The sequence below is a fragment of the Cyprinus carpio genome, chromosome B13 (genome assembly GCF_018340385.1).
Source record: "Cyprinus carpio isolate SPL01 chromosome B13, ASM1834038v1, whole genome shotgun sequence".
NCBI lineage: Eukaryota > Metazoa > Chordata > Actinopteri > Cypriniformes > Cyprinidae > Cyprinus > Cyprinus carpio.
Genome location: NC_056609.1, coordinates 14,586,827 through 14,602,600, shown reverse-complemented (window position 1 = coordinate 14,602,600; position 15,774 = coordinate 14,586,827). Strand labels below are relative to the sequence as shown.

The window sequence follows — 15,774 nt, the reverse complement described above, 5'->3', positions numbered from 1 at the left end:
CATTGTTTTGCCTAGAGAAACAGGCCATAGAACTACAGCATGCAGTGTCTACTATGAAGGCAGGAACAAACAACCCCTGCTAAGATGTGCAGGTATTAAGTGCTTTTGTTTTATCTGTTAACAGGATAGTTCACCTAAAACTTTAAATCCTGTCATAATTTACTCACTGTCATGTTGTTTCAAACCTGATATGATTTTTTTCCCCTATGGAACAAATACATACACATTTTTTTAAACATACATTGACATACATTAAACATACATACTTTCAGTAAGTCCAGTTGATTTGCGAACTATATTCCAGGACCTCTAAAGCCATAAAATAACTTTGAGTGAGGAACAGACTGAAATTAATTTATTTACTGATAATCTTCTCTTCCAGTGAGCTGTTAACTGTTGCAAAATTGTAACCAAGTCACTGAGTTGAAATATAAAACTGGATCAGTTAATGTATCATTCTTTTGGATCAGTTGTTTTTAATAAACCACTTTATTTTGTCCAGAAAATGGCCTGAACGATTCATACACAAACCACTGGAACACTTGGAATATAGTGTATGACTTCTTTTTAGCTCCATGGAAAAAATAAAACCATACAGGTTTGGAACATCATGAGAGTGAACTATTTTTAGGTGAGCCATTCTTTATTATTTGAATCCCAGTGAACATAAATATAGTTAACACAATTAAGGGAATAATGGTATCTCTTGTAGAGGAAACAGAATGTTATTAGAAAAACGTTGGGGACTTTGGACTGATGGTACTTTGTGGGGGTAAAACGGAGAGGGGGGTGCATACGGGATTAATTATGTGTTCCCAGACCCACTCATCCTTAACCCAAATCTTTATAACCAGACAAAACCTTACTTTCTCTCTCTCTCTCTCTCTAAAAATGTGCTTGAAACATTTAGTATATATATATATATATATATATATATATATATATATATATAATATATATATATATATATATATATATATATATATATATATATATATATAAATAATAATTATGTAAAGGACGTAAGAAGTTGGTAAGATTGAACCTACAAGCAAAATGTGAAAACTCAACATTTCAGCTTAATCCATTATTTTATATCCATGTGTTTATTTATTTGGTAGACACATTGCACATGTCATTGTCCTGGTCACCTTGTCTGGGTTGGTTTTAATGACTGTCTGGCTGTGCATTATCTTGTACTTGAACTCTGTATGAGTGTCGGTCCTTCAGTGACTGAACAGTATCAGCGCTGGTAAATAATGAAGTCTGTTTTCCTAGAAAAACAGCAAGTTAAAACAACAGAGGATGAATAAATGAAAGAAAATCTGACATCAGGTTCAAACAGCACTGCACCAACTCTTCGTTAGTTTTGTAGGCCAATGAAAGCCTCCCATTCTCTGTGGATTTTGCGTGCTTAATTAATGTGTGCCTCCTTTTAATGTTTATGCACATGAAGTCATTGTGCACATCAGGAACAGTTAAAAGCAAATCCATTTATTGTTGCTCTCTCTCTGTCTATCATATTTAACAAATAAAAATGACAATGAGCACTTTGCTTAAACAGTGCCATTGTTACAGCTTTGGCTGGACTGAGAATGATAATGAAATACAGGTTCTGGGATATTTGCTATTTTAAATCATGAAACGGAATTATTCAGATAGGCATTTTATTATGATAATTACATGGATTCACATGCAAAAAAAAAAAAAGATGTTTTAGTCTGCATTCATTTATGTAGTGAGGAGAATACTGATTATTTAAATATATAATGAACAGTGGGGAAAGTTAGTCTAGGGTTTTAAATACACTATATAGAGTACTTTGATAGATAATGAAGAATACATTTTCTCATTCTCTCCACTGTTCACGAATCAGTTTAATAGCATGTGCAGGTTTTAGTGAGTAGTAAAATGTGTGAATAGTGGGGTAGGGATTTGAATAATAATGTGTGTCTATCCGTGTATTTACACTAATAAACAGGACTGGACAGACAGCTGGAAAGGATTTACAGCTAAAAGTTGACACACAGTTTCAAATGTGCAAGCCGAATGAGATTATAAATCATCAAAGATTATATGTAGAAAAAAACTGCAATTTGACACTGCATGTAACTTATAGATTTCCTATAGGGACTCACTGTTGATTGTCTATGACCTCTTTCCAAAAGATACCACACTGATGCATCGTAGTTTTCCCAGCAAAGGTTTTGCTGTGAGATATTTTAATAATGTGCAGGTTGACTCATGTAATGCATTTTCAAATATGGTTTTATGAGGGGGAAAAAGGAGATTAGATTTATAATGTATTATAATCACTTGCCTTGGAGATGTTTGGTGAATTTTCAAAATGAATAGAGCATTTCAGAATACCTTTTATTGCAAGTTACTATGGCAACAAAATGCTGCACATCCTCATAAATCCTTAGACATTATGCAACTCTCCCCCAAACCCTCATCTCTGTGTTTATGGGGTGAATCATTTTGGTCTGTGCACACGCGTACTGTATATCTGTTTGTGACTTAGAAGAGAGAAATCTCCTGGCTTTTGCTTGCTACAGTTACTCCAGCATAGATATGTAGTGGCACAATCCACTTTTCTAAGTCCCTGCTAACAGGACATAAATGTTCTCACAGATGCATTAACAGCAGCGGCAGAGTTCCAGCTTGTTGTCATCCAAATGCATGAGTCAGCAAATCCGTAAACAAAGTTGAACATTTATTCCACAAAGCAAAAACAAAGTAATCCAAGCGCAATAAATCTTGAGCTGTAGCCCATTGTAGCTAATACCAATTAAGTTAGGTCATGGCTCCACTTCCAGATTTTTCAAATTTAAGTAACTCACAACAGTAGCTGCCAGTGGATAACAGAACTCCTAACCTTAAAGGAATAGTTCACCCAAAATGTAAATTCTGTCATCATTTACTCTCACAGGTTCCAAACCTTTTCTTTTTATTTTGGGAATAGGAATTTTGATAATGTACCGATTGCTCCTTTTTTCATGCAGTTACATGCAAAAGCACTATAAAGTGTCATAAACATCAGCCATTTGATCAGTATGCTTAATTTCAAGTCGCGTGGTAGTGTTTTGTGAGGAACAGACTGACATTTTAATCAATTATTCAATGAAAATCGTTATGATTAATAGCTTGGGTTATTTTCAATGGATTGGTTAAACTGTTTCACAAATCAGTGATTATTAATTGCTTAATTTCTATGAATGAAAGTGATATTATTCAGTATTTATAAACAATTCACATGGAAAAGACATGAAAGTTTTCTGATCAAAAAGTTGGGAACCCTTTGTGGGACTTAGGTCTATACAGTAGTACACAAATCATATGGACCACGCTTTGTTTGTTTGTTTGTATTTTGGAGCCTGAATAGCCCCAGTCCTTATTAATTTTTATCCTGTGGCCAGGATTTTCATCAAAAATCTCTTTTTGTGTTCTGCATTAGAAAGTCAGGCAGGTTTGGAACAAAATGATGGTGACAGAATGTTCATTTTTGGGTGAACTATTCCTTGGAATTGCCACTTATAGTGAACTGTAGTGAAATGAACTGCTTTACAAACAAGGTAGGCATATGAACAATAAAACTTTACAATTTTACAAAATTTTAAAACCTCAGTTTTTAACATGCATTTAGTCACTTATATAGAAGCAATATCAACACAAATCCAATTGCAAAGACATTTACAGACATAACATCCTCTGTTAATCAATGTTGTGAAAACAATAAAGACACTTTTGTGTTATCAGGCTCTAAAGAAAGTCTGAATTCACAGTTTTGTCAGAGAAGATGAGGTGTGACTAACATACTTGTACTCTTTTGTGCTCTTTTAGGTCTGGTTTTCTTTGTAGGTGTTCATGGTATTTTAAACACTGGGTTCTGACTACAAACCCTGCTTTGATGCTCTGCAATCTAGATGTGTTTACATTTGAGAAATCTCACTTGATATGGCATATCAAGTATTCTACATGAACACATTTCATCTAATCTACCCTTACGTTTAGTATCCACGTGATCCATGTAATCATGCACTCTCTGCTTGTTTGTTTCCCATTATTCTTTCTCCTTTAAAATATTTTTTTTCCTTTCTTTTTGAAGTTAAAGCTGATGTGTCTGAGCTCAGGTGGAACACAAACAGATTAAGAGACATTTAATTCACTTGAGTACAGTCTCTCTTGCTCTCTTTACCTCTCCTGTGCACCTCCTCTGTTCTTTTTTTCCTATGTCTCCCTGGACACACAGAAGAGTAATGGGAACACACACTCCATTTGTTTCCATTTTTGCCTCATTAAAGCTCATTGCTGTGAGCTTATCCTGATTACTCAGAACAGATATCCCACAATGCCATGTGCAGGTCATGTGTGTCCAGTCCCTCTGTAGGGAACTCTCATAACATCAAATTGGCTTCACTGTGAGAGCAAATTAACTGATGGTGAAGGCATTTTAAAAAGGCTGCTCTTTTTCTCTAACTAGTTTTTTAGGACCCACATTACCACATTAGGGTCAGACTAATTCTATTTTTTTTATGATAAATAGCATCTTAAACCTCAAAATTGATGATAAATCAATGTTTTAGGCAATAAATACCTGCTAAACATCATCAGTGACCAAATGAAAGAAATAGATCTGTCGAACCACTATTTTAAATAATTAATTTTTTTGCAAATAATGTTGCTCACACACATTAACAAACTTGGTACCTTTTAAAGAAAAGAAAGTGTAGGTATAGGGTTGACAGTTAATTTGCATGACAGACACTACTATTCAAATGTTTGGGGCCAGTAAGATTTTTCATATATTTTTAAAAGAAGTCTCTTATGCTCACCAAGGCTGCATTTATTTGATCAAAAATACAGTAAAAACAGAAATATTATGCGATTTTAATTTACATTACTATCTGTCTATCTGGATGGATGAATGGATGGATGGATGCATATGCATTAACTTTTACACTTTTTAACTAACGAACATGTTTGACAATGTTGTCATCTAATCTACAACTGGAGGGGAAATCCATGACTAAAACAACTCCACCTTATCAGTCTAAGGAATGTACAACATTTAGATAACACTTCATTTCCCTGCGTCTGGCCTCCCTTTCCATCATTCACAGGTCAGTACTAGTGTCAATGGACGATTGCTTCCTTGGGTGTTTGACCTGTTGAAACTTGCAGGTTTGCTCTACTTTCCAAACACCATGTCAGGAGTAGTGTTGTGCTGAAAGACACATTTCTTCCCAGGCCTGTAAACGCTCCATCACCATACTGCACATTTCAAACACTTTACTCATCTGCACAGTGTCAGCAGCCATAGCTCAGAACACTGCATAAGCTAACAAAAAAGCTTTCAACAAAAGCACCGTCTGATGCACTGCAGGCGCGCCCTTGTACGACTCCAATCTTCAAAACCCCAGAGAGGGGGAAAAGACATTACAAAAAAAAAGTCTATAGTAAATTACCCAAATTTTGTCATCAAACCACAAATGTTGTATATAGTAATTCCTGATATATATTACTAATGTATTGAATTCCATAGCAACTCGAAAGAGAGATCAGAAGGGGGCTGTTCAATTCAGTATTTTTTTAAAATGTCACACAGGCACAGATTGGGCTCATGGGATGTAAACGGAAGCAGTTGGTCGCTGTTTTTCTGCGGGGTATGTGCATATTTCCTCACACACCTGCCTATAAGCACTAATCAACAGAGACTATTTCTCCCCAGTCATCTATTTCATAATCGAACCTTTAAAAACAAATCCAGATTCATGCAAAACTAAATTGTTTTTAACAAGTAGAGAGGATTGATTAAGCTTAAGATAAATTATGGGTTTTAAAATAACCACGGCAGAGCTGCAGCCTGCCAAATGGATTTTGCAAGTGCACCAGAAGATTTCAAGTGTTAATTCCCCTAATTAAGAGCACAATGAAAAACTGAGATTTTCTTTGACACAGCTTACATCACGACTGAGAGACAGAGATGTGAAGCATTAAGAGAGAGTTTGTATGATCTTTGACCTCGAGTAATGGCAGAGTGCATCATTCATGAGCAAATTTAAACTCAGTACATCACACTGATGCTTACCAGGGTGTATCCTCATCATTCCACACACCAGAATAGAGCCATTAATTACAGCCGCAGGGACAAAAAAAAAAATTATAGCCTGGCACTGCTTAGCACAGACCTGGGTAGGATTCTAGACAAACACATACAAACACACTGAGAGCAATGCTTAAACACCTGTTGAGAAGGCAGCTCCATCATCAGCCTGGCACTCACTTTTCTCCCAATAATTCACTGAGCATCATCCAGCACATTATTAAATCATGTCACAAGTTATTTATGTTTTATTTTTCTTTCCCTGAGGTCCACTTATAATGTTAGCCAAAGTTTATTGTAGTCACAATTTATTACTGTATTACAATATACTGTACACTTACATGTTAAAAATTCCTGTAAGGACGAAGCTAAATTTTCATCAGCCATTACTCCAGTCTTCACCCTTCAAAAATCATTCTAATATGCTGATTTGGTGCTCAAGAAAAATTTCTGATTATCATTGAAAAACAGTTTGTTTTTTTTTTGTTTTTTTGTCTCTTCAGAATTTGTTGATAGAAAGTTTAAAAGAGCATTTATTTGAAATACTTTTATACTAAAGTAAATGTGCTTACTGTAAAAATTTAAACAAGTTTAATTAGTGCTGTCAAATCAATTAGTCACAATTAATCACATCCAAAATAAAAGTTTGTGTGTTCTGTGTATATTTATATCTATATATAAATACAAACATAAATTTAAGTATATACAGAAAGTGTATAGTAGGTATATAGTAAGTATATACATATTAAGTATATATTAAGTATACAGCACTAATTTTAATACACCCCCCCCCCCCCACCCCAAGTTAGAATATATAGTAGGATATATTGCTAAACATGTGTACTCTGATACACACAGAGATTTTTGTAAAAATCTATTTTTTCCACTTAAATTTTTCGCTAGCACCCCCTTGTGGCCCCCTTTTAAATCCCCAGATCCCAGTTTGACCCCAGTTTAAGCCTGTAGACTACCTTTGTGGCCCCACTGGGGGGAACAATTTGAATTGTGAAAGTTACTGCACATCCGATGTACAGTTTGTGCTCAAGTTATGATTTTCCAAGCCCTCGCTGTCATTATTAATAAACCATCCCCAGTAGTTGAAAAATTTGCTAATTAGTCAAATGAGGTGTTGTAGAACACAGCTGGAACAAAAACCCATAGGACGCCAAACCCCTGAGGAGATGATATGAGCGCCCATGTTCCAAGTCATCAATGGCGCTCTGGAATCAATTATTGCTGGAAGCTCTTGCGAATGGCTCATATGGCACTGCACTGGCCTTTTTCAGTCGGATGGAAAGGGAGTTGGGTGGCACGTTAAGTTGTGCCTAATAATTCTGCTCTCTATCCAGAGTGGAGTTATTACATGAAGCACAGAAATCGACTTGTTCTTTGATGAACACAAATCTTTAAATGTGTACTGTGGTATGTTCATTTAGCAGTGCACTACCAGGCTATTGATCAGCATATGAGTCAATTTCTCGCGTTCTGGCTCAAAGCGATTGCTGAACTAGACGTTTCTTCCATCATGCAGTCCATTACAGCAGGTCAGGGCTCAGCACTAATGCAAAATCACCAGCATACAGTCACACTTGACACATAACAAGACTCAAGCCCCCAGAATTCACTCTTTATAAACTTCCCCCTTTATAAAATTTCCCCTTTCAACTGCTAAGCACTATGCTGGTCTTTAAATATACATCACAGGGTTCAGGCACTTAACTCTAAGTACAAATCAAAGTCCTGGCACTTGTCTTGTAATGCTGCAGAGTCCAGACTGTGACTTTAATCTCCTGTCATCCAGTTTCCTTTAGACTGAAGTTTGTCCTGTCAGACAAGCTCATACTAAACTTAAAACTCGTATTAAAATGTCTGATCTCCTCCCTCTTCACTATCAAAGGACAAATGACAGTTCTTTTTTTCTGAGGGAAAATACTGGTTTCTTTTGATTATAATGGAGCCACACTAAAAACTCGCTACCTTGCTGATATACAGTCTAAATTGATAGGAAAGAGTGACTTGATGAGCAGCAGCACACAGAATTTGCATTTGCATTTTTCCATATGAACTGAAATGACCTTTATTGCCAGAGTTCCACTGTGTGTGTGTGTGTGTGTGTGTGTGTTTGTGTATGTGTGTGTGTGTTTGAGAAATTTTGGTTTATTTGGTTATGCTTAACAAGAGCGCAGTAATCTCAGTTTCATTTAACACATTTTACCGTGTTTAAATCCAAATATTCAGCAGAGAAAAAACTTGAAAAAAGTCTCTATATTCCGTCTGGGCTAGCTGATAAGTAATGCAATAGCCATCGGCTCTTCAACAGAACTTTGCAGGACATTGTGTTTATTTCATTTTCTAACTCCTTAAGGTTCCATTTAGCTGGTTCTTGAAGTAGCAGGCAAACGCAAAGGGCACCCTGACTCAATCTGAGCTATGAGCAGTGATCCCTGGTGTATGTTTTCACCTTTGAGAACAACTACTTCCTTTCATCCATAACCAGAGCTGTGCAGTCAGTCTTGAGCTGGATAGTTGGATCTCATAGTCTTTTATTGCTGTTTTGATTCTCTATGCATGGTCTCTCATAAGAGATTTATGTGGCCAGAAAAAAGGCCCTTCTTTATGTATTATTAGTTAGTATGCTGGATACACTACTGTTCAAAAATTTGGTGTCAGTACTATTTTTTCCCCCTTGCCAAAATTTTTTTTTTTAACTTTATTTAGCAAGGATGCATTAAATTGATCAAATGTGTCAGAAAATGCATTTGTAATGTTACAAGAGATTTCTATTTCAATTTTTGAACTTTCTATACATTAGAGAATCTTGAAAATAGTATGACTTTCTACAAAAATTTCAAGCAGCACAGCTGATTTCAACATTGAAAATAAATGTTTCTTAAGCACCAGATCAGCATATAAGTATGATTTCTAATGCATTATGTGAAATGTAAAGTCTAGAATAATGGCTGCTCAATATTCAGTTATCTTTAAATTGTAATATTATTTCACAATTGTACTGTTTTTGCTGTATTTTTGATAAACTAAATACTTTTAAATGGTAATGTATACAATGGAATTTAAAAATGTTTTAAATCATGGAAATTAATAACAATGAAAGGTCATATTTCATTAATTTGATGACTTTCCTGTGTGATTCTTTGGACAGCAAATGTTACTAGCTAATAGATGATAATTACGGATGGCAAAGTGTGCATGGAGGCTCAAAAAGCCAAATCATCTATTAAAATAAATAAATTAATTAAATTAAATTAAATAAATGTTTTTGCCCTTTGGGTACATTTGCACACTAATAAATATGATCATTTAAATCTATTAATTACAAGCAGATTTCTGCCACAGCAATTCTATTCAAAAACATTTATCATGTTTTAATTAGAATTACTGAATGATTGAGAAGGTCATGGAAAAGTCATGCAATTTTATTGGTCATAAAGTGTTAGAACCTTGTTTGGTATTTTACAGCACTTAATATTGTAAAATTGTTCATTTCCTCATCTATTAATGCATGGCTATAGGAACTACTGCGATTCAGTTTTTCCTCAAGACTGTTAATTCTTTATTTATGGCTGTCTGGGTTTCATCACTAACACTCGCACTGAAAAATTTCATCATCACATCTTCCCCGGCTATTGATTCTCCTCTTCGTTTATAATGAACGTCTTGTGTTTCTTTTTTTTTCCTGCTTTGTCCCTTCACCATCTCTTCATCTCTCTCTGTCAAAGTCCTAGCTGTATGAGTGATGGATGTAGTCATTCTCATTGTGCTGTGGTTTATAGTCCTGTAGATAACCCACCAGCGTGTCCTGACTGACCTTCATAGTAATGGGTATTAATGAGAGGTCATAAAGCATATCGGGCCTGACCACAGTAAAGTATGCCGCCAGAGGCCTGACAAACCCAGACAGGCAACTGTTTCAGAGTTACATCCTCTCACTTTTCATGCAGCCCCATTAATTATGTGCCATGCGTTCGTGGAGATGATGGAAGGAATGCAATGGAGAAGTGCACAGCGGTTATTTTCATGGAAAGCATGAGCGTGAAGTTATCTCGTACAATCCCTTGTGTCACTATACAAGCTTAGAAAACAAAAATGGAAATCAAGGTGAATGTTTTGTGTGCACAGTCTAATTAAAATGCAATTGCTAGTCTCTTGTTGCTTCTACAAACTTTCATCATCCAATCACAATCTAAAATAATATCATCTTATCCTTGGGTAATACATATGAATGGTTATATGCGCCCTAGACTTGCGTTTCTAGTATTATAAGGCAAAAAACATTATGGTACTGGTGCATGGTAATGGTTTTGTGGCTTAAATCATGACCATCGCTAATCCAGCTAATAAAAGAGCATTTTCAACAAACCAGCCTTGCTGTGCTCTATGAAGCCCTCAGACAATGTGATTAAAATGTTGGCTTAATGTTGAGGAAGCACACACTGGTGTTTCCAAATAATTACAGGGGAAGTTATCTGGCAGTTATTGGCTCTGGAACCCCTGTGAAGTCATTAGGTAATCTCATTAGGTAATAATGACCTCATTGGCTGGTTCCTATACCTCCCAACTAGTGTAAGCGAGCAGTTTGGGAATAATCAAAACCAGGATGTTGTGCGTATCTGCATTGTTTTCAGTTTCCTCCCCCCATCCATTTCTGTTATACTTAGTTTTTTTGTTTTTTTTAAGTCAGATACAAAATATTCAAACTCCTGCAACTGTGACATTGAATGAAACACCAGCAGTTTTTAGCATTCAAAGAAGCAACAAAATGCAGGAGAGAGGAACATGTTGGTGTGTTTGATGTGAAAAATATCTTTGCAGCATTGCTGTTTCTTTGAGGGCAGAGAGACTCTCCAGAGACCCCACATCTCCGCCAATTAGATATGAGAGCAGTGAAGCGCTTCTTTCTTTCTCTTTCTTTTTCTTTTTCTTTCTTTCTTTCTTTCTTTCTTTCTTTCTTTCTTTCTTTCTTTCCTTTCTATAGGGAAAATATGATTAGCCAATAATTCTGTCATGGCAAAGCTGAATTTTCAGCAGCTATTATTCCAGTCATCAGTGTCACATGATCCCTCAAAAATCATTCTTATATGCTGTTTTGCTGCTCAAGAAATATGTGAAAAATAGTTATGCTGCTTAAAATTTTTGTGGAAACCATGATAATTTTTCACCTTAAGATCATTTGATGAATAGAAAGTTCAAAAGAACTGCAGTTATTTGAAACAGTAATAAATTACAATGTAAAAACTCAAAAAAAAGTGAATTTGTGCTCTGCATTTAACCCATCCAAAGTGCACACACACAGCAGTGAACACACACACACCCACCTCAGTCATGGTATTGCGTGAACACACACCCGGAGCAGTGGGCACACACCCCCGGGGAGCATTTTGGGGATTCGGTGCTCAGTCATGGTATTGCCGGCCCGAGACTCGAACCCACAACCTAGGGTTAGGAGTCAAACTCTCAAACAACTATTACATAACAAAACCATAATAAACATAAATAACTGAATAAAATTAAAATAAACATAAATAACACAATAAATATTAATTTTAAAATGAAATAAAAAAATCAGTACTCAAATAAAATGTTTAAGAAAATCAGTGCTTATAGTTATAATAATAGAGGAGGTACATATGGGTTGCAGGGATACTAGATAGATATTAGAGAATGGAACCCCTAAAGAGTTAAATCGCCCATTATCACTTTAAGGTGATAATCACGCATTATCACTTTAATTTCTGCACTTTAAGTGTAGAATGATGGCAAAAATAATCTAAATCATAAAATAGACAAAACTATTTAATAGCCAATATTATATATTAACAAATACTGATCATTAAAGGGGTCGTCAGATGTCCATTTTCCACAAGTTGATATGATTCTTTAGGGTCTTAAAGGGATACTCCATCCCAAAATGAAAATTTTGTCATTATTCACTTACCCCCATGTCATTCCAAATCAGCGTAGTGCCATTTTGGCAATTCTGAGCTGTACACAGATGGCGTACACTCTTCTGTGTCAGCCACGCTGCGCCGATGCATTGTTTGCTTTTAAACCAAAGCGTAAATACACGTAAAAAACGTATCATTGTGGCACGGCTGATACAGAAGAGCATACGCCATCAGCTCAAATTGCCAAAATGGTGCTACGCTGATTTGTAGAGACACAGAGGAGAGGAATTGTTGAATAAAGTCATTATTTTTGCTTTCTTCGTGTACAAAAAGGATTCTCGTCACTTCATAACGTTACGGCTGAATCACTGATGGCAGATGGACTATTCTGACGATGCTTTTCATACAAACCCAATTCCAGAAAAGTTGGGACATTGTACAAATTGTGAATAAAAACAGAATGCAATGATGTGAAAGTTTCAAATTTCAATATTTTATTCAGAATACAACATAGATGACATATCAAATGTTTAAACTGAGAACATTTATAATTTTAAGGGAAAAATAAGTTGATTTTAAATTTCATGGCATCAACACATCTCAAAAAAGTTGGGACAAGGCCATTTTTACCACTGTGTGGCATCCCCTCTTCTTTTTATAACAGTCTGCAAACATCTGGGAACCGAGGAGACAAGTTGCTCAAGTTTAGGAATAGCAATGTTGTCCCATTCTTGTCTAATACAGGCTTCTAGTTGCTCAACTGCCTTTGGTCTTCTTTGTCGCATCTTCCTCTTTATGATGCGTCAAATGTTTTCTATGGGTGAAAGATCTGGACTGCAGGCTGGCCATTTCAGTACCCGGATCCTTCTTCTACGCAGCCATGATGTTGTAATTGATGCAGTATGTGGTCTGGCATTATCATGTTGGAAAATGCAAGGTCTTTCCTGAAAGAGACGACGTCTGGATGGGAGCATATGTTGTTCTAGAACTTGGATATACCTTTCAGCATTGATGGTGCCTTTCCAGATGTGTAAGCTGCCCATACCACACGCACTCATGCAACCCCATACCATCAGAGATGCAGGCTTCTGAACTGAGCGCTGATAACAACTTGGGTTGTCCTTGTCCTCTTAGTCCGGATGACATGGCGTCCCAGTTTTCCAAAAAGAACTTAAAATTTTGATTCATCTGACCACAGAACAGTTTTCCACTTTGCCACAGTCCATTTTAAATGATCCTCGACCCAGAGAAAACGCCTGAGCTTCTGGATGATGTTTAGATATGGCTTCTTTTTTGACCTATAGAGTTTTAGCCGGCAACGGCGAATGGCACGGTGGATTGTGTTCACCGACAATGTTTTCTGGAAGTATTCCTGAGCTCATGTTGTGATTTCCATTACAGTAGCATTCCTGTATGTGATGCATTGCCATCTAAGGGCCCGAAGATCACGGGCATCCAGTATGGTTTTCCGGCCTTGACCCTTACGCACAGAGATTGTTCCAGATTCTCTAAATCTTTGGATGATATTATGCACTGAAGATGATGATAACTTCAAACTCTTTGCAATTTTTCTCTGAGAAACTCCTTTCTGGTATTGTTCCTATTTTTCGCCACAGCATTGGGGGAATTGGTGATGCTCTGCCCATCTTGACTTCTGAGAGACACCGCCACTCTGAGAGGCTCTTTTTATTCCCAATCATGTTGCCAATTGACCTAATAAGTTGCAAATTGGTCCTCCAGCTGTTCCTTATATGTACATTTAACTTTTCCGGCCTCTTATTGCTACCTGTCCCAACTGTTTTGGAATGTGTAGCTCTCATGAAATCCAAAATGAGCCAATATTTGGCATGACATTTTAAAATGTCTCACTTTCAACATTTGATATGTTATCTATATTCTATTGTGAATAAAATATAATACTCACGATTTGTACAGCGTCCCAACTTTTTTGGAATCGGGTTTGATAACAAGGCTGTAACCGTAGCATTTTTGTAGCATGTACTTTCCTGGACCTGTTACTTACTTGGCAGTCTATATGAAAATCACAAACTTTTACTAACATCAAACAACATGCTACAAATTGACTAAATAAAAAAATAAAACTTCACAAATCAATAACCCTTTAATAACGAGGCTGTAACCGTAGCATTTTTGTAGCATTTTCCTTTTAATGCAAATGAGCTCTGCTGACCCCGCCTCTCTTTTCCAAGCCGCTGTCTGAAGTGCTGTTTATTTTAGCCGCATTAATCATGAAACTTGCTAATTAGCACATTATTAGTAAGGCGATTTGCAAAGATCTATTAAAAAACCTCATACTCACTTCTTCTGTTGGTGAGGCTGGATCACAAATGATTCACGCGAACATAGATGCGTTTAGGTAGATCGGGGGTGCATTTCCTTCAGAAACAAACGTAATCCACTGTGTCTTTTTCAGTGGCTCAAATATCAGGAGTAAATTATGACTGCTATGTTCATTATTACATCCAACAACAAAACACCTCAGTCACTTAGGAGTCATTCTTGTCTACATCTGCTCCGGCGGTGAAACAATGGACTGATGACAGCTCACTCAGGGCGGGTCTAAGGTAAGACATCAGTCCAGTCTGTGCTGAAATGCCACTGCCAACCAAACTATCGTGGATAGATGAGATAGATAGATAAATGTCACAAACTAACTGTGCGACATCACACAGACAGGCATCTGAGATTGGCTCGATTTGAGAAAGGGTAAATTATTTAACGAGATTAAAAAAAAAAAAAACACTGGGTGGATTTTTATCATTATAGGGTGGTTGTGTACAGTTCAAACAACTTGTAAACTTGCATGTAACATCCGATGACCCCTTTAAAAAAAATTAATAAAAAAACTATGACCAAAAGCTAATGATATTGTACCAAAATATCATGCATTTATATACTATGATTGTGTATCTTCATTCTCTACCAGTCTTTCTGTCACTCACTGTTTCTTTTTCCCCATGTCCCTGACAAGCCCAATGGTTTTTGCTGTTCGATCCTCAACTTTACCTGCCAGAATTGGGAGAGCAGTAGTCATCCATCTTCAGCGCATACTTTGGCACAGTGGATGTTAAATTAAAAACATCTAAGAGAACTGGGTCATATGCACTTTAAGTGGTGAAGACAGCGCTTAGAAAATTAGCATCATCAATCACTGCAATGCTCTGTGAATTCAGCATCTCTACAGCCCAATTATAAAGGTTGATAGACTGGAGACAATGTTTGTTTTTCAGCAAAATGTACATTTTTAAACTTAACCAGTGTAGATTTAACGTCTGCTATTAAGTCACATTACATTAATCACTTAATCAGTTTGTGTAGATGAGTGTAGTCCTTTAGCTGTCATTTACCTGTTTTCTGGGACAGTTCAGCTGAAATACTATTCTTGTCTTTCTCATTAAAATACATTCTAGCTATTATATTTATGTTGTTTGTAGTTGTTATATGCAACCATCTCTTGTGAGTTTATATATCAGATGTTTTCTGCTTTGAGAGTTCTTTATTTTGGGTGTCTGAAAATCCCTTTAGATGTATAAATCCCTGTCGTAACCTCTCAAACTTAATGAAAGCTGTAGTTTTCAGCATTTATAACAGACTGTTCATTTCCTCTGCATGCTTCCTCTGATTGGCAGCTGACATTCTGAGTGATGACAAGGATGGCAGAGAGAAATATCATATCACTGAGATAATAATAGACCACAGACTCTTAAAGCTGTGGAGAGAACAAGCGAGATTATATTCTCTGAT

General features: G+C 36.4%; 1 protein-coding gene across 2 annotated transcripts in view; it reads left to right on the top strand.

Annotated features, from left to right (window-relative positions):
- Nucleotides 1–15,774, top strand: part of gfra1a (gdnf family receptor alpha 1a) — an 82,646-nt gene that overhangs the window by 41,158 nt on the left and 25,714 nt on the right. The gene's annotated exons all lie outside the window — the stretch shown is intronic.